Source organism: Alligator mississippiensis, chromosome 2 (genome assembly GCF_030867095.1).
Source record: "Alligator mississippiensis isolate rAllMis1 chromosome 2, rAllMis1, whole genome shotgun sequence".
NCBI lineage: Eukaryota > Metazoa > Chordata > Crocodylia > Alligatoridae > Alligator > Alligator mississippiensis.
The window spans coordinates 290,443,754-290,465,552 of record NC_081825.1 but is presented as its reverse complement, the minus strand read 5'-3'; the positions used below and the strand labels follow the sequence as shown (position 1 = coordinate 290,465,552).

General features: G+C 46.0%; 1 long non-coding RNA gene across 1 annotated transcript in view; it reads left to right on the top strand.

The window, feature by feature from the left end:
* The first annotated feature begins 1,089 nt into the window (after positions 1-1,089).
* The window catches only part of LOC132248442 (uncharacterized), an 83,341-nt gene continuing 62,631 nt past the window's right edge, over positions 1,090-21,799 (top strand). The window contains exons 1-2 of the long non-coding RNA XR_009459637.1: positions 1,090-1,178; positions 4,195-4,304. This is a non-coding gene — a long non-coding RNA (uncharacterized LOC132248442). The remainder of the gene's footprint in view (positions 1,179-4,194; positions 4,305-21,799) is intronic.

Here is a 21,799-nt window from a genome sequence, read left to right as displayed (position 1 = left end):
GCATGCCACCAACTAACCCTGAACCAGTCCCAAGCCACTGCGATCCCCTTTCCCCACCCAATCTGCTGCTCTGCCTTCCTCTTCTTGCCCTGTGCTCCCTGCTCAATCTCCTGCTCTGCTTTCTGCTCCCTGCCCTATTAGCTGCTGCACTGCTGTGTTGCCTGCCCCCTCCCTGATCTGCCATGTGCCACCCCTGCCCAATGTGATTTGCAAGGATTGTGTCTGCGGTATTTGCTGGAGATGGTTAATTGCCAGGCAGCTCACTTTTCCTTAAAGCCTAAATCAGTGCACCTACTGTCAAATCTACTCAAATTGCTGCTCTCAGCAAATAATATCTTGCTGTCCTCTCAGATTTGCTTTGGGGGGCTATTTCCTTCCCTCCTCAGCTCTCAGGTAAACTTTACTTAATGGCAAAGCTGAGGCAGGGGGAGAAAAAGTTTAAAGCACAGCAAACAGCACAGAGCCTATACAATTACTTGTTTATTGCATCAAAAGAGGAATGCTGGTTAGGAGGAAAAATGACAGCTTGTAAACATCTTCAGGGCTTGCAAGCTGAAAATATTGGGGGATCTGAGCAGCAAGAAGTGAATTCCACTGATAGGTTCATCGGGGGATTTGAGTCCTGTATGATTGGCGTCATGGCCTTGAGTTGAATGATGACAGGGATGTGAAGAATAGCTGATGTAATGGCTTGGATAGGCATTGAGTGTGGCTCTCCATCACCTTGCCCCTTATTTACAGTACAGGAAAGTGGATGGTAAAATGCTGCTTAATCAGAATTCTTTGCACTGCTGTCTAGTGCCTCCCAGACCCAGTACAATGTTTGAGAAAATGCTAAGTCCCCTCAAGGACTTATACAGCAGCTTTTGAAAGGTGTTTACAGGAACCATGATGGAGAGCAGAGTATAATATTTGCAAGCAGTGCTTCCAGCTGACAACGAAGATTGCAAAATGCTGCCATTTCCAGAGGCATGTCAGGGGGCCCTAAGAAACAGCCCTCCCTGAGCTAATTACCTAGGTAGCCACACCTGCCTTGCATCTTTAATTGACAAGCTCTGTCCCAGTTAATTAACTGGCTGGCTTCCTGCTTGGCTGCTGGGAGTGCAGCCTACCCATTTAGTCCTGGCTGTGGCAGCAGACTGCAGGGCAGCCAACAGTTCTGACCTTGGCCTGCTTTGGTAAGCCTTCTGTTTCCTGACCCTGGTTCCACTCTGTTCCAAGTCTCTGGCTTTAGACTTCCCTTTGGATTTGTTTCCTGTCTGTTTTGGCTCTGCTCATGGACCTTGTCTTGTGGATTTTCCTGTGTCTGGTAATTTGGCTCCTGAATCCTGTCCCTGCCTTGCATCAGTGACCTAACCTCTGGGCCAGACTGCCTGTGACCTGATCCCTTACAAGGGCACCAAAATAGCTGGTTATACCTAGGCAGAAATGCCAGATTATGGGGGGGAAGAGCTGCTGAATAAATTTTACCTGACCCTAGAGACTCACAGACCACAGCTACTGTTGCTGTAGTGCAGACTCCCTGCACCCTGGCTCTTGTTGCTATGGCATGGGCTCCCAGAGGACTACCCTTCTGGTTCCCCTGATAAATTGGTGGCCCAGGCAGTCTTCAGATCCAACTCCTCCCCCCACCACCCCAAGTTACACAACTATGCGTAGCAAATACTGTGCTTGAACACAGGCCTCCACAAAAATAAATGTGACCTCCACAGAATAGACAGACTACAAAAGTGGGCACATGAGAATAGGATGGGGTTCAACGTAGACAAATGCAGGGTGCTGCACCTTGGGAGAAGGAATCCACAGCATACATACAGGCTGGGGAGTTCCCCTCTTGAAAGCACAGAGGCAGAAAGGGATCTTGGAGTCATTATTGACTCCAAGATGAACATGAGCCAGCAAGGCCAGCCATACCTTGTCATGCATCCAAAGGTGCATCTCAAGCCGGTCCAGAGAGGTGATACTCCCCCTCTATGCGACTTTGGTCAGGCCGCAGTTGGAGTACTGCGTCCAGTACTGGGCACCGCACTTCAAAAGGGATGTGGCCAGCCTGGAGAGGGTTCAGAGGGTTGCATTACATTTATATTCACCCGCTTGGTGAGAGGGCAGCAGGACAGGCCCTACGAGGAGAGACTGAAGGACCTGAACCTGTTCAGCCTCAGCAAGAGGAGGCTGAGGGGGGATTTGGTGGCTGCCTACAAGCTCATCAGTGGGGATCAACAGCAAATAGGCAGAGCCCTTTTCTCCCCAGCACCACCTGGGGTGACAAGGAACAATGGTAATAAGCTGATGGAGAATAGGTTAGAGATCAGAAGGCAATATTTTACAGTTAGGGTGGCCAAAATCTGGAACCAACTTCCCAGGAAGTGGTCCTCGCCCCTACCTTGGGCAAATTCAAGAGGAGGTTGGACAATCACCTGTCTGGGGTCTTGTGACCCCAGCATTCATTCCTGCCTGTGGCAGGGGGTCAGGCTAGATGATCTGTTCAGGTCCCTCCTGACCCTAGCTACTATGAAACTATGAATCATGGGAGAGACCACAAGGCGGGATTGCATCACATTGGCTCTGTGTATTTCTGACTTCCTTTCAGTTGCATGGACGCTCCTGTTTCACTCCACTTTGGCTGCTAAATCTCGCCTTAAGGAGGCTGCTCAGCACTGGGGACTAATCTGTGCACCAGAAGACAAAAGGGGGTGACTAATGAAGGTGCTATGATGTTGCCTTTGGCACATCAGCAAATAAGCTATTTGAACAGTGTTCAGCTAAGCTCGGCCCCCAGCAGAATGCAAAGTCTGTTTCCAGTAATTACGTCCCATGCTACATTAATAGTTAACCTCCTCCAGGCTCTGTTGTGGGCTAGGGGTATTACCTTTAAAATGTGTTTTCATTGCATTCAGGAATAGGTTTGAATACAACAGCATGTTTGTCTTTTTGGCAGTACCATTAACCTTTCCTGGGACAGCACAGAATCTATTATAACACTAATGGCCAAATCAATACTTTTTTTGCATTACATTTATATATGCCCTCTTCCCAAGGCACACAGCAGAGAGAAAGCTAATGCTCCTCATAAGAGGTGTGCAATTTTCCTCATAGTAGTCTGCACACACACTTTTTTTCCTCCTATAGCCACCACCTTCATTTTCATGGAGTTGTCTGAATCGGTAGTCCTTATACAGCAAGGAGGGCAATGGTTTGCTGGGGACCAATTGCGGAGGTGACATGTTTGCTTGTTCCCTTATGATAGGAGTACAAGTCCTCACCACCTCTTGCCACTTGGGCATGGTGGCGCATTACAGCTTCCATGTAGAGGATGGACAAAAATCCCTAAGAAACTTTATGAAGTTCAAGTACGTAAAGCTGAAGGCTAGAAGCATCCAGTTAGCTTCTAGGTTGGTTAACCAAAAAAAAAGTACTGAAGTCAACATACGATTTTTTGAAAACACTTGGGATAAAAAGCTGATACTCGCTTACGTCCACCATGGCTTGTTTGAAAAAAATCTGTGATGTTGCCCTGGGCATAGCTAGGCCACGGGGTCACTAAAAATAAATAAGTTGTCTTCAGTCTCTTTCTTTTTTTCAGGGGCTGTTGCTGTATGTATTTGGTCTAGCTCCTGTATGCCATTTAAAAAGCCTTTGAATTAGAGCTGGGTGGAATTTTTCTGACATAGTTTCACCACAGGCAAGTGCAGATTCAGGTTAACCAAAAGTGTTCACAGATTTCTGTTGAACCCAGTAAATAGTTTTAGTTTCAAAAAATAAATGAAAAGAAGAGAACATTTTTGGAAGGTACTATGTTTGAAATAAAATGTTTTGATTTATCATCTTGAAAAGATGCTTTGCTTTTAAATTTACCTAAAATTAATTTTAAAAGAGGTAAAAAAAGGAAAAAGTGCCCCAAAAGGTAATTAAATATTACTTGAACTAACCTTTTAAAATTTTAGTTGGTGACTTTCTACTTTGATTAGAACTAGACAAGACTTTCTGAATATAAAGTATTGACTACATGTTTCATTAAAAGTTTGACTTTTATCTTCTTTTTTTTTAACCCACTATGTTTGGTCCCCAGCCCGTGCTGAGGCTCCTTATGAGATCAGGCCTTTGTGTTTCCTGTTTTTTTCAGTTTTTTGTGCTTAGAAAGAGAATTGGGAAGAAAGGGAACAAGCAATTATTTTCAAATTTGTGTTCATACAGTGAGAAAAAGAGAGGGAATTAATACAATAGAAAATCTCCACCCAAGCAAAACTGAGCAAACTCTTCTTCATAAATGATGTGACAAATCTAGTCCTGCCACCGGATTATTTGTGAGTACACTTCTTGCTTTAAACAAATTTGTTCCCTATGTGATCCTCTCATTTACACTGTCTGATTTCTAGACTGCTAGTTGTTTGTGAACTGTCCACTGATACTCTCCTTTTTGTTGTGTGAATGGTCACTCGATCACATGATCCTGCTTCTGTTTCCTGACTGGATGACAAACTATATAACCAAGAGAATATGAATCACAACCACAAACAGTGAATAATCTGCTCATGTGCAATCCCCCGCTGTGAGTCACTATAAGGCCTACTGAAAATCTCAGTATAAAGAAGATTAAATGGTGCTTACATAGTGTATAGGCTTTCTGCTGGCCTCTTCATGGCGTGAATTTTACTTCTGAACATTGGTGATGCATAGGGGGTACACGCGGGTGCACGTGCACCTGCTGAGCATGGCGGTGCACACCCTGCAACAGTATCGGCGGCCACTGCGGGTGGCATCTGCGGGTGGTCCATGATCACCACTGGCCACCGTCAATGCTGTCAGTGGTGTCTGCGGGTGGTCACTGACCACTGGTCAGCACTCGCCACCCCACCCGCCTCCTGCTGCCGACAATGCTGTGGCTGCCTGCAGCAGCTCTCCATTTTCCTTCACCATGCTCCCAATGCTGACAGTGCCGCCAGCACTTGCGAGAGCTCACTGTGCCCCCCCAGCCTCTGGGAGCACATGGCATTCATGCTTCTGACCAGCCTTTTCCTCAAAGCATTCATGCATAATGGCTATAAAGACCACAGTTATGGTCAAATTGAACAACCCTTTGAAAGGGGAATAACTAGTTATGAATGGTCTTACCTTTAAGATGCTCATTTTCTGCCTAATCCTCAAGTGAGATCAATCTATGTAGCTTCATGGATTTTAGTGCAGCTACATGGATTTGCACCAGCCAAATATCTATCCTCATTGCTGTTACATTGCAACATTCATGGGACAGAGGGACTGGAATAAGAGAGAGAGAGAAGGATATATTACATGGATGAGTACTTTGGTTGACTAGGTGTGTTGCATGTTTTAAATCTCACTCCCCATCACATAACTTTTCTTATGTCGTACCATTTTCAACGATATATTTTTTCCCCTTAGGGGAAAACATGTTAAGGAAGACTTGATGATAAACTCCCTGAATGATTAAAGGTGTCAACGTAATGCAGGGTATTAGCGTAATTCCCAGTTTCACTAATTATGGTCATTAAGATCCTGAATTGGAAAATAATAATGTTGCTTAATTTCTACAAGGATAAATAGAAAAATCACTGTTTTGTTTTCATAACAGAAAAGGCCATCTAATTGGCGTGGAGAACCATGACCTCAGCCAGAAATTGATATTGCAGCAATTTTCTTTCTTGGGAATAAATTATTTTGCCTAGTAATGGAATGAGGCGTGCTCGATCAATGCTAGAAAAAAATGTCTCCGGATTTATCCTGTTATGACTTATGAAGCAGAGATCTATTATTCACTAACAATGCATCTTCTGCCTATATTCCTACAGCACTTTCTGTCTGAGCATACCAAACTGCTTTCTCTACAGTAATGTGGTAAAGTAATGAAGTTGTATTAGCCTTGATGTTACAGATAGTGGGCCAGGTCTTTAGGTGGTGTAAATCAACAGTACTCTATTGATTTCATTGTAGCCCAATTGCTTTACACCAGGTGTTCACTAGGAATACTGAGGGAAATATGTGCATGCAATTTCTCTCCATATTTTTAACTAACTCTGATATTATTGTCTGGCAATGTCCATGAATTTGAGGGGCACACCAATAATTTACTCCCCCTTAGAAAAGCTGTGCTTCTGCCTGATCCTCCTTCTGTTTTTTAGCCAGATGCCTTCCGGTGAGATTAATGCCCTGCCTTTGCTTCCTTTTGCCTAAACTGCGATCTTGGTGTGAGAGCTCTCCTAGTCTCACCTCCGCCTCCCATCCTCCTCGAGCTTGACATTGCATTAACCCTCCCCTGCGCTCTAACACACATGCCTCCCCCAAGGAGCCAAGATCACACATCAGCAACCTTCAGCTGCAATCATAGTAGTTGCACTTAATCACCAAGTCATAGTGAAGCCCTTTAAGAACTCAGACTGATGTAGCTTTCTGGGCTAGTTATACTCAATGAACTGAATCAATGAATGTAGCCAAGGGTCATAAAATAAGTAGTTTCTCTCTTACTATGGTAGAAAATAGGTAACAAATAGTCACTGAGAAAGTCCCCTTTTAGTTTGTAGCAAATTATACCACTGTGTTTTAATATAAGTGGTGGAGAACTCTTGCATACTTTCTTCATCTGATGAGGTCCAGAAAACATTATGTTGGGCTTCCCCTTAACGAAGCAATTAAGTCTTGGAGTCAAGTTCCTAAAATGTCCATTGCACTAATACATACCCCAGACAGAGGTTAGATATTCAGCTCATCCACAAAAAGGCTCTAAACATGAAAGAAAAAAGAAATGCCATTATCCAAACCCTGAGCACTTAGAGAAGATCCCCTTGTTTCTATTAATTATTACCTGGTAAATTATTCTAAGTGGGAATAATACAAAGGAGTATTTTATAGATACTTTTTGTGTGTACAGGCAGGACCAAAGTAAGATCCAGAGTAATGATAATGGTGTGAAAATGTGGTTCTGTTCCATTCGATGAAAGGTGTTATATTTAATATACAGCTAGAATCCAGTAAGCACATAAGCTTCCATGGATTTAAGCTAGAATATCTTCAGGGTTTTCATAATAAATTTAATACTTCAAAGAGGCATTGACTAATGGCTTTCAGATATTATAAGGCAGACACTTCCCTATAGGAAATCAATTAAAGTTGAATCTTATTGATTTTAACCCATTTCTTCATACAGTTAAAACCAAGCTTTGAACTCCCTTTGGAAATAATTCTGTTAGTCTATTCTGTTACATGGCCAAGGTAGAAATAATTTCTAAATCAGATCAGATGAAAGAAAGGAAATATTCGCTTAATGGTTTTCTCCGTTTTAAAAACCAACATACTCTTTTTCATGTCGCCTACTGTAGGTGAGGAATTATAACCCCCTGGTATTTGGAAACAGTGAAAGCCTGCAAATGGATATAATTTTGCACGCACAAATCTTTAGAGCTTAAATGGGATTTAAGTGATGTATGGACCTTGTGCTGGTCCCCTGCAAGGAGGTGAATTTTATGTGCTCCCTGTCTCTACCACTTGCAAATACAACTTAGAAGACAGGTTGAGTCAAGATGATATTTCAGCTCAGAGCCCGGTGTTTTCTCTATCATCTTAAGAATGAAAGAATGATATCTTCAGTTGCAGTAGGTTAAGAGATGACCGCCTCATGGTCTACAAGTACTACATGGAGAGGAGATTTCTGGTAGTGAAAGATTCCTTAATCTAGCAGACAACAGTGTAACTATACTGGGCTGAAGAGAGAGAAGATCAGGCTAGAGTGACAATGTTCATAGATTCATAGATTCACAGAAGTAGGGTCAGAAGGGACTTTGTAGATCATCAAGTCTGACCCCCTGCCCGGGCAAGACAGAAAACCAGGCTCAAATGAGCCCAGCCAGGTAGATGTCAAGCCTCCTCTTAAAGACCCCCAGGGTAGAAGCCAGCACCACTTCCCTTGGAAGTTGGTTCCAGATCCTAGCCGCCCTGACTGTGAAGTAGTGCCTTCGGATGTCTAGTATAAAAACCTACTCTCTAACAATTTGTGGCCGTTATTCCTTGTTACCCCGGGGGGGGGGGCTGGGGGGAACAGGGTCTCTCTCAAACCCTGCTGGTCCCCCTTAGTGAGTTTATAGGTGGCCACCAGGTCACCCCTCAGCCTTCTCTTGCAAAGGCTGAACAGGTTAAGGTCCCATAGCCTCTCTTCATAGGGCTTGCCCTGCTGTCCCCGGATCATGCGGGTGGCCCTCCTTTGGACCCTCTCCATGCTGTCCACATCCCTCCTGAAGTGCAGCGCCCAGAATTGAACATAGTACTCCAGCTGCGGCCTGACCAGTGTCGCATAGAGGGGGAGGATCACCTCCTTGGCCCTGCTTGAGATGCATCTGTGGATGCAGGACAAGGTACGGTTAGCCCTACTGACCGTGACCTTGCATTGTCAGCCCATGTTCATCTTGGAGTCAGTAATAACTCCAAGATCTCTTTCTGCTACCGTGTTCTTGAGAAGGGAGTTTCCCAGCTTGTAAGTGTGCTGCTGGTTTCTACTGCCCAGGTGCAGCACCCTGTACTTGTCAGTATTGAATCCCATCCTATTTTCATTAGCCCACCCCTGTAACCTGTCCAGGTCCTGCTGTAATCTGTCCTTCCCTACTAGCATGCCCACCTCACCCCAAATCTTGGTATCATTAGCAAATTTAAACAGACTGCTTTTTACCCCCTCGTCCAAGTCACTAATAGCGAAATTGAACAGTGCGGGCCCAAGGACCAAGCCCTGGGGGACTCCACTGCCCACTTCCTTCCAGGTCAAAAAAGACCTGTCCAACACTACCCTCTGAGTACGACCCTTCAGCCAATTTGCAATCCATCTGACTGTGTAGGCATCAATGCTGCAGTCACCTAGCTTTTTGATGAAAATTGGGTGGGAGACAGTGTCAAAGGCCTTGCTGAAGTCCAGAAGGACTACATCCACCGCAACACCTGCATCCAGTGATTTTGTGTCCTGATCGTAGAAGGCAATCAGGTTGGTCTGATAGGACCTGCCCCTAATGAAACCACGCTGGCTGCCCTTAAGCATCATCCTTGCTGCTGGCCCATCACAGATGTGCTCCTTGATGATCTTCTCAAAGAGTTTCCCCAGGATTGAAGTAAGACTAATGGGCCTATAGTTGCCCAGGTCTTCCCTCTTCTCTTTTTTGAAGATGGGGACCATGTTGGCTTTCTTCCAGTCATCTGGCACCTGGCCAGAGCACCACAAGTGCTCATAAAGCCATTCCAGGGGCCCCACAATAACCCCTCAATACCCTGGGGTGGAGAGCATCTGCACCTGCTGATTTGAACACATCCAACCTCTCCAGAAGCTCTCTAACCCGGTCCTCCCTGACCTTAGGCCTGTCGGCATTTCTTCCTAGTCCGTCTGGAATCTTGGTCAGGGAGTCCCGGTCCCTTGGTCGGGGAGTCCCGGTTTAACACCAAAGACAATTAGAATAGTTTATCCAGGGATGTAACGGATTCCCTCTCCCTTTTAAGGAAAGATTGGATCCTTTTTGTTTTAGCTCCCAGTGAGGTAGAAGATACCTCCTTGATGCAGGAATGACAGAGTGAAATACTTTAAGCGAGAATAGTCGAGAAGAGGCCTTAATGGTTCCCTGTATGCTTTCCAATTCACATAGAGTAAACACTATGGAATATGCATTACTATATCAAAGCAAGCATTGTATTTAAGTGATTTGGATTGTACTGATGTCCACCTTATCTTATACTTGGAAAATAACCATTACTAACTAGTAACGACCAGACTTCTGTACAAAAGAATGGTTTGGACAGAGGGGACGAAATGTTTAAGTATTTTATTTGCCAAAACAAATTGTTACTATAAATAACGCCAGTAAATAGTAGCTCTGCCATATATACATGTGAGGGAGGATGAACTTCAAATTCCTGGACTCTAGATTGTATTTTTGTTTCCAGGTGTTTCTGGCTTCGGTAATATCCTCCCAAGTGTTTTCCTCAGAACCACAGATTCAGAGGTGATATTTCAGTGAGCCCTTGTAATACAAGTAAGGGTTACCAATAGAACAGGTTCATGTTTTAAATCCATTAGAAAAAATGGTCTTTGAAGTTCTGAAGGTATTCATATATACAAGGTATTTTAACTAATGAAGCTGAAATTTGGGCTAGAAAGAGAAGTTACACATAAACCAGTTTAAATGATCAGAAACTGGTTTAAATCTGTAACAGAGCAGAAACTCAGTGCACATAAACTGATTTCAAAATGTCTGAAACTGGTTTAAGATAAACCTAGTTGAATGTAGTATCAGACTTAACTGATTTGGATCAAACTGGTTTATAAAACTTCTGTCCCAGACCCCTTCCTGGTTCAAGTTAAATCAGAGTCCCCCAGCATTTCAATCCCTGGGTTGGGTTGTGCTGTCTGCTCCAGCATAGAAGGGTTTGGGGAGGGGTGGCAGGGGTGGGGGGGAAAGGCAGGGACTGCCCCCCAGACAAACCCTGGTTGGGGCCAGGGAGGGGATTTAAATCCCCCTTCCCCTGGGTACAGATCTGCCCTGCCCTGCTAAACTTACTGAAAGTTACTGCTGGCTGCAGCTGTGGACTGTAAATCCCAGAGGCACCTGGAAGCAGGAAGAGGAAGTGATGAGCAACCCTGCAGAGTCCTGCTTCTGTGATGCTGGACTGCAAATCCCAGAGACCTTTGGGGCAGCAGGAAAAGTAAGTGCCAGTGAGAAGTGCTCTTGCGCCCCCTGGCTTCTGGCCTGAGCCACTGCTTGCATGTGGCTGCATTTCCTGAATCAAAGGTAAATGTGTGTCCGCTAGTGGCTGTGAGAAACAGCACTGTTCCATTTTGCCGTGAGTTTCGCCGGTTCGACAGAACAGTGTTCCATTTTGAATTTCATTCTGATTTGAAACAGCTGTTCCATTCCGTTCCGTTGAAACAGAAAAGTTGTTTTGACGCTGTTTCAAGATTTCTCTGGGGATGGGAAGTCAACCCAGCTGGGCTGACTTCCCCTCCCCTGCTGGTTCTTGCGCTGGGGATGGGAAGTCAGCCTAGCTGGACTGACTTCCCATTCCTAGCCTATGGTCGAAACATTTCAACTTTCAAAATGTTTTGACTAACCTCGTTTTGTTTCGAGGCTATTTCGATGGCCTTTGTTTCATTCCAATTTTCCTGTTTCAGCCTCGAAATTAGTTTAAACAGTGTCGAAACGAAACAGCCGGCGAAATTTCGCAAAGCCCTAGTGTCCAGTTCTTTCTCAGTTTAATCTTTGCAGCTTAGACTAACCTGCAAACACTGAATCAATTCAACCTCGGGCTTTCTGACTGTCTGTACTTAGCCGTGATGAAGCTGTCAGCTACCAGTCTATCATTTTGTTCCTTGGGCAAGGTATGGGCTGGTCTCATTTGCACCTTAAGTTAGAGTAGCTTTATGGCTGCTCTAATTTACATTAGCGGGAGCAGGTCTCTAAAACCTGTTTTGCCAGCTGAGAGTCCACAGAATACAAGATACTCTAAACACCCCAGTATTGTTTCCAGCAAATCTTCCAATTAAGAGAATCAAAGAAAAGATTTTGTTTCCTTTTCACCATGGTATGAGGTCTGAGGATCTGGCTCAAAAATCCTTCAAACTCTGAAAACAAAATTGACACTGGCAAAAAGTTTCAGAAGCCATTTATCTGTCTTGCACCTGACACAAAAAGATAAAATATAGATCTGTTTAAAAAAAATCTATACATGGTGGATTTTCATTTTTCAAATTACCAATAGAACCCAATAGAATATGAATCCTCTTCTGTCAGCCTGACAAAATATTTTATTTATCCTGTGAAGGAGATGTAAACAGTGTCACAGGTAAATGGCAGAGAAAGTATAGCTTAGATGCAATCATCATGTTCCTTAGCCATCAAAAGATGTTGCAAATATGCATTCGTAATGGGAAGACTAACATTTCAGCATGTTTTTTCCAGCAATAAAGCTATTTAATCCTTGCTACCTGGTCTGTGGAGTAGTATAAAGGAAATGTGTTTTGAGGTGGCTTTGTAAATATTTTATGTACAGATGCACTGTATTGGGCATGTTATTCAAGGATACCAAAATGCTTTGCAAAAAAGCATAGCAGAATTTCTGAGAGAGAAATCATCTAGTGCCTGAACTTAGGTATCTGTTTCCTCTGCATGGCACTTAAATAATAGTTTGTGGTGTCAACGCACAGATTGTGATGCCATCTAAAAATCCAGTTTGGAACTGGGGGCTCCATAGTCCAAACCTATGTCCAGACAGGCATGAGAGATGTAGCTCTTGTGGTCTTTAAGCACAAAGCTGGACAAAGAGGGAAATCATGATGTGATATATAAGTGAACAATCTTGTTAAAGAAGTGTCCCATCTTTGTACACTGTTGGATTTAATTTTTATTATTTTAATTGGGAGGGTTGGTAAGGGTGAAGGAAAATGGCAGAAAGTTAGTTGGAGCAAAGGGGTGAAGGGAAAAGGATGGACCCAGCTTAACAACCTGACTGGCTATGATTGCCAGCCTGAGTCTTACAGGTCTCATAGCAAAGATGCATCTTAAAGATGAAGAGGTGGATAATATAATCAATAGCAGATATCTATGAGACAAGGGAGACTCCAGCACGCTTGTAAATATAAGTGTTCTGATTTTTCAGAGTTGACCTCCATAGGGGTTTCGAATGCTTGGTCCCTATATATCAGAACTCAGGCTTGATTTGAGCGTGTATCCTCAGGGGTAAATGGTACAGACATCAAGAGTCTTGTCCAAGGTCATCAGGGCTAGGAACAGAAGTTGCACAGAAACCGGTTTAAGTAATCAGAAACTGTTTTAAACCTGTGACAGAACAGAAGTTCAGTTAGTCAGAGTCCCCAGCATCTCAGCATGTTTTCCAGCCCTGGGCTGGGCTGGGCTGTCTGCTCCAGCAGAGGAGGGTTGGGACGGGGAAGGCAGGGACTTCTCCCCTGCCCAGGCAAACCCCAGCTGGGGTCTGGAGCCAGGGAGGGGGCTTAAACCTCACTTCCTCCAAGTACAGAGCTGCCCTGCCATGTTAAACTTACTGAAACTTACTGTTGGCTAGAATTGTAGACTACAAATCCTAGAGACACCTGGAAGCAGGAAGAGGAAGTAATGAGCACCTCTGCAGAGTCCTGCTACAGTGATTCTGGACTGCAAATTCCAGAGATCTTGGGGGCACCAGGAAGAGGAAGTGAATACACAGCCCATGCTGGCTACATGCCAGAGAGCCATGCTTTAGCTCCCGCCCCCCTGCCCCCACCCCCCCGGCTTCTGACCTGAGCCACTGCAGGCACGTGACTGCATTTCCTGAATCAAAAATGAAAGTGCGTTCAGTTGTTATTCGATTTAATCTCTGCATTTTAGACTAACCTGCAAAGACTGAATCAATTCAGTCTCGGTCTTTTTAACTGTCTGTGCTTAGCCCAGATGATTCATTGATAGACCTGGAGTTGACCTCTGAATTTCTTCCAGTCCATTCCCTGCTCTACCTGCAGTCCCAGAAAAACTTCAGTGTTTGAAGCATTTTTTAATTCTTCTTTTTGCATAAAAGTGGAACACAGGGCCCATCTTATTTCTCCACTTCTTCAGGAAACTAATTTCCTCAAGGAATCCAGCTTCTTGCAGGCAATTTCTGAGGTTGCCATTTGGCTTTTTTGATTCTCTCAAAACACCCCCTCATGGCTTCACTGCATCCGCTTGCTTAGTGTGAATGATGACATCACTGCAGGGAGACTGTTTACTGCTGTACGAATGGCTGGTGGAGCAGTGGGAAGTATAGTTTGAAGCAAAGTATTTGTGGCAAAATTGCCGAATAAGAGGAAATGAAAGAGGGGCCTGTGGGATCTGCACTGTTCCTGGATGTTCTCTACAAGATTGTGGCAGATGCTGCTACATCAAAACAGCAAGGGAGGACTTTGTCTCCCCATCGTTCTGCAAGCAGATGCTCATATTTCTCTTTGGTCATTGTCTGTGAGAATTTACTTGTGAATTTTTTGCAGGTGTGTACAATACCCAGAAGCAACCCTGCTCCTTCTCTTCCCCCCTCCTTCTTTGAAAGTTGTTCCTGCCCTGCTTTGCTTTAACAATCCTTCTGCCAAGAAAAAGGATCCCTGCAGTGAGGGTATCATGATGTTTTTACTTCCTGGGGTGTTGGCAGAGGACAGCTGTGCTCTGAGAAGTGCAGCCACTCTACATACCTGTCTACAATAAGAAATTCAAATGCTGAGATGTTCCTCTTGGCTGCTTTCCATTCTCTTCCCCTGTCCCCTGAAGCTGCTGTGGAGAGCAAAAATTTTAAATGTGGGGGGAGAAAAAAATAATGTTCACATTTACGTATTTCTGAATATATTATTGTCTTTATTAAAATAGTTGGTTTAATTTACATGCAATGTATACGTGAAGGAACCAGTATGATGTAATCTTATTGCCTTTGTGGGCTTGTGTCTGCCGAGTTTGCTTTCTCCCTTCAGGGTCTCGCCTGCCATGACTTTGAAGATGGGAAAATATGGAATATGGTTAGATGCCACCCAGGAGTTGATTAACAAGGTGCAAAGCTTTATTGAATTTGGCTACAGTTGCTAACTGCCATTTCCAATTACCTAATCAACTAAGAAGCAGGGAGGACACCACTCCCTTAATTGTCTAATTAACTCAAGAAGCAGGGAGGACACCGCTCTGCCCCAATTGCCATCTCTTCACTGCTGCTTACCCTCTGGGGCTTACGTGATCTCACGGCTTCCCTGGAGTGATCCCCTGACTCCTGTGGGTCCTTTCCATCCACTCTCCGCCGGCTAAGTGTTCCCCAGCTCATCCCGTCTCCTCTGATCCAGTGCTTGATTGCTGGGGTTCTTCTCTCGCTGCGCTGCCACTCCCCATGGCTCCTTCTTTTCCTCCAGTGCCCTGAGGGTGGGGTCTCTGTCCTCCCATCCTGCCTTTTGAGCATGGCAGCATCCTAATTACCCTAATCAATCCCTAGTGTGCTAAACCTTCACCGCTGTGGTCCTGGTTCCTCCGGCTGTCTGCGTCCCAGGTCTATCCAGTAACATGGCTTCAGCCTGAGCCCATTACACACCTCCCTGCCTTGTTTTAGAAACTCAAAGTTGTTCCATCTTCTCAACCTTCACCCAGGTGCGTTGTCTCCATCACCCTCCCACCAGCATCTGGCGTGTCTTCGGCACAAGACAGGAAGTCAACATTCCTGCTGTTCTTCCCCACTCGATATCTCACTGTAAAATAGAAGGATTGCAAGGCAAGGGACCACCTCATCAGTCTGGTATTATCTAGTTTGGCCATCCATAGCCAATGGAGGGGTGCGTGGTCCATGATTAGTACAAAATCTCACCCTATCAAATAATAACAAAAGACTTCCACCCGTCATCGGATGGCTAGACACTCCCTTTCAATTGTGAAATATCAGGTTTCTGCTGGTGAAAGCTTTTTGACGAAGGTCATCGGCCTTTCTTCCCCCCCTTCCTCTTGGAAGAGGATTGCTCCCAAGGCGATGCCCAAAGCGTCTGTCTGCAGAAAAAGTTTTCCAAAGTCTGGTGTGTATAGGACTGGGTGCTGGCATAAGGCCACCTTCACCTGGCCCTGGGGTTCCACTTGATCGGGTTCCGGTGACCCTTGGTCAGTTCCATCAGCAGTGCGGTTTTCTCTGAGAAGTCTCTAAAGAAGCACCTATGGTAATTGGTGAAGCCCAGGAAGGACCATAGCTGCTTCAATGTCCGGGCCATGGGGTGCTATTTGATCACTGCCACTTTGTCTGCCATGGGCCTTATCCTGTCTTGGCCCACCATTAAACCTAGGTATTGGGTCTCCCTCTTACCTAACGTGCATTTCCACAGGTTCACTGTCAATTTGGCTTGCCAGAGTTCCTCCAGTATTTTCTGCAGGTGTCCACAATGTGTCTCCTGGTCCTTGGAGAAAATGATGATGTCATCGATGTATGCGGCAGTGTCTTCCTGATGGGCTGCTAGCAATCGATCCATCAAGCATTGGAATGAGGTGGCCACCCCATGTAGTCCAAATGCCATCCACTTGAATTGAAATGGGCCCCACAATATTCCAAAGGCCATTTTCTCTTTATCAGCTGGAGCCATCAGGACTTGCCAATAGCCCTTGTCGAATCCAGGGTCGAGATGTACTTGTCTTGGCTGACCTTCTCCAGCATGTTGTCCACCTGGGGCATCAGGAAGGTGTTGAATGTCACAACTTTGTTCACTTTATGGTAATCAATGCACAGTTTTATGGATCCATTGGTCTTCGGGACCACTACCACTTGACTCCTCCAGGGGCTTCTGGACTCCTCGATGATGCCCATGGTCTTCATCAGGTTGATCTCTTGTCTGACTGTGGGCCACAGGTATTAATGTAGTCTCCTCCAGTTGGCATGCATAATCTGTCCAGGTGGAGTCTGGATACGGTGTTCCACTCCCCGGGCATCTCCTGGGGCCTCATGGAAAAATCCTGGAACTCCATTATTAGGGTTCCTAGGGTCTCTTGCTGCTCAGGGTCAAGATGGTTATCAACCTCAGGTCTGGCCAGGGGTCCCTCTGTCCCTTGGAACTCTCTGTGCCCATCTATTGCCCTTAGCTCAACCGGGGCTTGCATCATCCATCCCTCCCTATGGTGCCACGTTCTCAACAGGTTGATATGATAAATTTACTTTCTCTGAGTTGGCTCTGTCTGGAGCACTTCATAGTTGACGGGCCCCATATGCCTCATCACCTGGAATGGTTCCTGCCACCCAGATAACAGCTTGTGTGGGCTGTCGGGTAGTAGCACTAACACCCAGTCCCCTTCCTGCAACACTCGTTCTGCGGTATGTAATGCTGTTTCTGTCTTCCTTGGCTTCATCCCAGTTTCTCTTGCCCTATGGCCTGGGCTTTTCTCAGTCTTTCACAGAAATCTACCACAGCTTGGGGCCAGGCCACATCCTCCATTCCTGCTTCCCACCCTTCACATATCAGGTCCAGGAGCCCGCACGGGCTGTGCCCATAGACCAGCTTGAATGGGGCGTAGCCTTTGGAGGCCTGAGGTACCTCTCTGATTGAGGAGAGGAGGGGGGATATCATGGCATCCCATCCCCTGGGATTGCCCTGTATGCAGGCCCTTATCATCTCCTTCAGTGTTCTCTTGAAGCACTCCACCAGGCCATCCATCTGAGGATGGTAGAGGGACATCCTGAGCTGCTTGATTTTCAAGATGCTACATATCCCTCGCAGGATCTTGGACATCAAGTTCTTACCTTCATTGGTGAGGATCTCCTGGGGGATTCTGACCCATGAGATCCTCTTCATGAGGGCGCAAGCTGTCGCGGGCATGGTGACTGAGTGCAGGGGAACCACATTGGGGAATCGAGTAGCGTAATTGATGATTACCAGAAAGAACTGGTGGCCAGACCAGCTGCAGGAGAATGGTCCTGCTACATCCAATGCAGTCCTATCAAAAGATCACCCCGTGGCTGGCAAACGCACCAGCAGGCTCTTGGCAGGTCTTGTCCCCCCGGCCTTCTGGCACTCGAGGCATTCAGTGCAATATCTGTCCACCAGTTTAGACAGGCCAGGCTAGGAGACCAGCTGCTTCAACTGGACTTCTGTCTTGTCCCTCCCCAAGTGTCCCCCTGTCGGGAAAGTATGGGCCACACATAGCAGGTCACCCCAATACTTCCATGGGACTAGGACTTGCTGTCTCTCATGACCATCTTCCTTATCCTCCACACTGTATAGGATGCCCATTCTTACCTTGAAATGAGGTCTCCAACACACCTTTTTGGCGTCCATCACCTCACCTTCCTGCTTGGGTCTGCCAGATGTTGTGAAAAAGTGGGTCCTGTTTTTGTTCCTCATAAAAGTATCCATTTCCAATGATCTGCTCCATGTCAAGGTCACCTCTGTCCTCATTTTTGGGGGCCCCAAAGCACACTGTTTCTGGGTCATTCTGCCACTCCCCTCCATTCCTCCTTAGAACCCATGCGACCGCTTCCTTTAGGTGTGGCCAGTCAACCCCCAGGAGCATGGGGCAGAGGAGAGCCTCCGCTAGTCCCATTATGATTTCCTCTGTGTGGCCCTTCACTGATACCTGGAGCCACCAGCGCTCATAGGTATATAAGGCCCCATGCATACAGACCATGCTCACCAGTGTCTCAGGGCTCCCCAGTTGTGTGGGGACAAGATCCACACAAATCATGGACTGGGAACAGCCCGTGTCAACAACTGCAGGGAAGATTGTTACCTACCTTGACTTCGACCACGGGCTTGTTCTGTCGCCCTGGGCCTTTATGCTGGCTGAAGCTACAGTCCATTTTTTCATTGTGTGGACTGTCTTGCATCATCTCGGTTTGGAGTTTGTGTGGGCAGAATCTGGATACATGCCCCTTTTCTCCACACCGATAGCACGTTATCTCCTTGGCGTCCCAGCCCCAGGACTCACAGTTCATAACTCTGGGTGCCTCTCCTTTCTTTCCTTTTTTGGGCCATCTGGGCATATTCTGGTCCTGGTCCCTCTGGGGTGATCCTTCCTGGGGCCTTCCCCATCTGCCTCCATGGCAATATAATCCTCCACCAGACGCAGGGCCTCCTCCACAGTTTTTAGCTGGTGCTGCCTTACCCAGCCCTGGGTGTTGCCCCTGAGGTTGGTCAAGAACGGCTCTAGGACTATGAGGTCCACCGCCTCTTCTATGGACTGTGTTATGGGCTGGAGCCACCGCTCTGCCAGGTCCCTAAGGTTCTGGGCAAACAGGCATGGGCGTAACCTCTCCATCCCCTTTTGGGCCCAGAAATTCTGGTGGTAGGTCTCAGGAGATATTTTGAGGCAGTATAGTATCGTGTCCTTTAATTTTCTGTAGTCTCGGGCCTCAGTTCGGGTGAGCGCCTGGTAAGCAGCTTGGGTGAGGCCAATGAGAAGGGGCCCTATTTGTATCACCCAGCTGCTTAGGTCCCATTTTACAGGTGTGGCTGTCCTCTTGAGTCCTCCAGGTATGCCTCTACGCTGTCTTGGGGTGTTATCCTGAGGAACTGGTTGCCTTCCCCCTCCCTCCTTTGGGATGCCTGTTGGACCTCGATTTTCTCACATAAGTCCTGCTGCCAGGAGAACAGCCAGATCCTTGCCTCGGCTTCTAGGGTCCACTCTCAGACTATCTCCTCCAGCTACGCTTGCTGGCCCTGCAGCGGTTGTAAAGTGATATTGTACGCCTGTTGCCAGTCATTCAGTGTTTGAACATCCATGGCATCCACAGCTCTCTGGTTCTTCCCCCATCAGGCCAGGTTCCCAGCCAGTGCACCGGTTTGTGGGCATGTGTCTTCCAAGTTCACTATCTCCCCTCAGGGTCTCTCCTGCCATGACTTTGAAGATAGGAAAATATGGTGAGAGGTCAACCCCGAGGGGCTAAAGCACCACAGACCACTCAGGAGTTGATTAACAAGGTACAAAGCTTTATTGAATTTGGATACAGTTTTAATTGCTGTTCCCAATAACCTAATCAACTAAGAAGCTGGGAGGACGCCACTCCCTTAATTGTCTAGTAACTCAAGAAGCAGGGAAGACACCGCTCCACCCTAATCTCCAGCTCTTCACATAAGCCCCAGAGGGTAAGCAGCAGTGATCTCAGGGCTTCCCTGGGGTGCTCCCCTGGCCCCTGTAGGTCCTGACAGTCCCTGCCATCCACTCCCCACCAGGTAAGCATTTCCCAGCTCACCCCATCTCTTCTGAGCTGGCACTTGATCACTGGGGTTCTCCTCTCGCTGTGTTGTCACTCCCCACGGCTCCTTCTTCTCCTTCGGTGCCCTGAGGACAGGGTCTCCATCCTCCTGTCCTGCCTTTTGAGTATGGCGGCATCCTAATACCCTAATCTATCCCTGGTGTGCTAAACCTTCACTGCTGTGGTCCCGGTTCCTACAGCTGTCCAGGGCCTGGGTCTATTGTCACAGACCAGCTGGGCACTGTGAATGTATCAATTCTATCACAGGGCAACTGGGCACTGTGAGGGTATCAGCCACTGGGCTGTTCAAAACAACAGATAGACAGACATGGGTTGGCAACTTATCGATAGTCCCTCGATGCCAGGTGTGCATCAAGTGATTCCAGTGAAATCAGGCATCCCCGATCAACGCTGTTGAAAGGATTACCGGGGAATATCCCTTGATCAGGATCTGATCCTCACTCCCACCAGGACTCCAGAGTCTGGGCTTGGAACAGAAATGACTGTTCTGTTCCCTCCCTCCTGCTGGTCACCTGACACACATGCTTTTTATACCTAGTCTTATGCTAATCTGTTGGTTTTAGAGCCACTCACAATCTTGCCCGATAGCTGTTACCCTATGGGATTGAAAGGAGTTAAAAATTATCATAAAAGGTTACTACCTATACTCGGTTTTATCCAATAAACAAATTACAGTGCAGCATCTTTAGGTTTGAAATTGACATTATTAAGCCCAATCCTTTTAGGTTTCCATGAATATGCTTTCTTGGGACATGCTTTCCTGGAATGTGTTGGGTATGCCAGGCAGTTGGTTCCAGTTTTTATCGCCAAGGCTGAACCCTGAGCAAAAACCATTAGGTCAGCTAATCTTGCAGCTACAGCTTCGCCTTTGGGGCCCAGTCAGTTCCACGATTAATACAAACAGTTAATTTAAACAGTTAAACTTATGGCAGACAAGTTACATTTGCGGGTTACGAACTTATAAGCTTTATATTAGCTAATATTACCAGTTAGGCAAAATACCAAATGCCTCCAAGAAGCACATATTTATTGCTTATTAATCCCTCTGGTTCTGGCCATCACAGTCTATCTAGTAACAGGACTTTGGCTTAAGCCCCTATTGCAACCTGCATAGCACAAGTTACAGTAAATCTAGTGAATCTAGATGATGGAAATTCAGAATCAAGTGCAGTACTAAAAAAGTGTCTTTCCAGTGGCTTACCTCAGCAGGGCCTAGCTCGCTCTGTCTCTTTCCCCCTCTGTCTATTTGATACCAGTTTCATCCTCATCATCATCCATGTCTGTACATATTAAAAAGGCCTATGTGCCCTCCCTCTTACCTCAAAGGCATGAGGTCAGAAAGGTACAGCCTTACAACTAGCTGATAAAATGAAAAGAACATCAGAACCTTATGAACAATTTAGTAAAAAGGAAATTTTTTTCACAATGCTGTTTTCCTTAATAAATTAATTCCCTGAGCTACCAAAATGAGGAGATTATACTAACAGCCATGGGGAATTTCTTCCTTATTCTCTTCAGAAAATGAAACGGCAATAATCTTACAAAGCTATCTCCTACCAGAAAGAAAGGATTGGGGCCCAGAATTTACTAATTCTTCAGCACTGTCAGTTTGTGTTGATACAGGGACAGATTATGATGGGACCTGAGAAAGGTGGGCCTGAAACAGTAACTCCAAGGCTAGGTACAGATATTCAAAAAAGCCTGAGGCAGAATCAATCTAAATTACGCAGTTTTCTGTAAGCCCCGTAGTTTAGGTTAGTAGCAAACAGAACGCTCCTTTGCTCATTTGCCCTGTGGTGGAGGAGGATCTTAGACCGGGCTCCACCAGTTTTAAATCAGTCTATGTGCCAAACTTCTGCTCTGTTATGGGTACAGACAGGTTTCTGATCACTTATACCATTAAAAGTGTGATGTCTGTTCTTGGCCCAAAAGAGGTGAGCTGCCTCATGGATCACTCTGAAACCCTCCCGAGAAGTGGTCCAACTATGATGTAGGTATAGAATTGTAGGGACATAGGACGTGTATCTAGACTCCTGACAGACATTACACTTAAGATGTGATTAACTGGTTAATTGTCTCTTAAGTA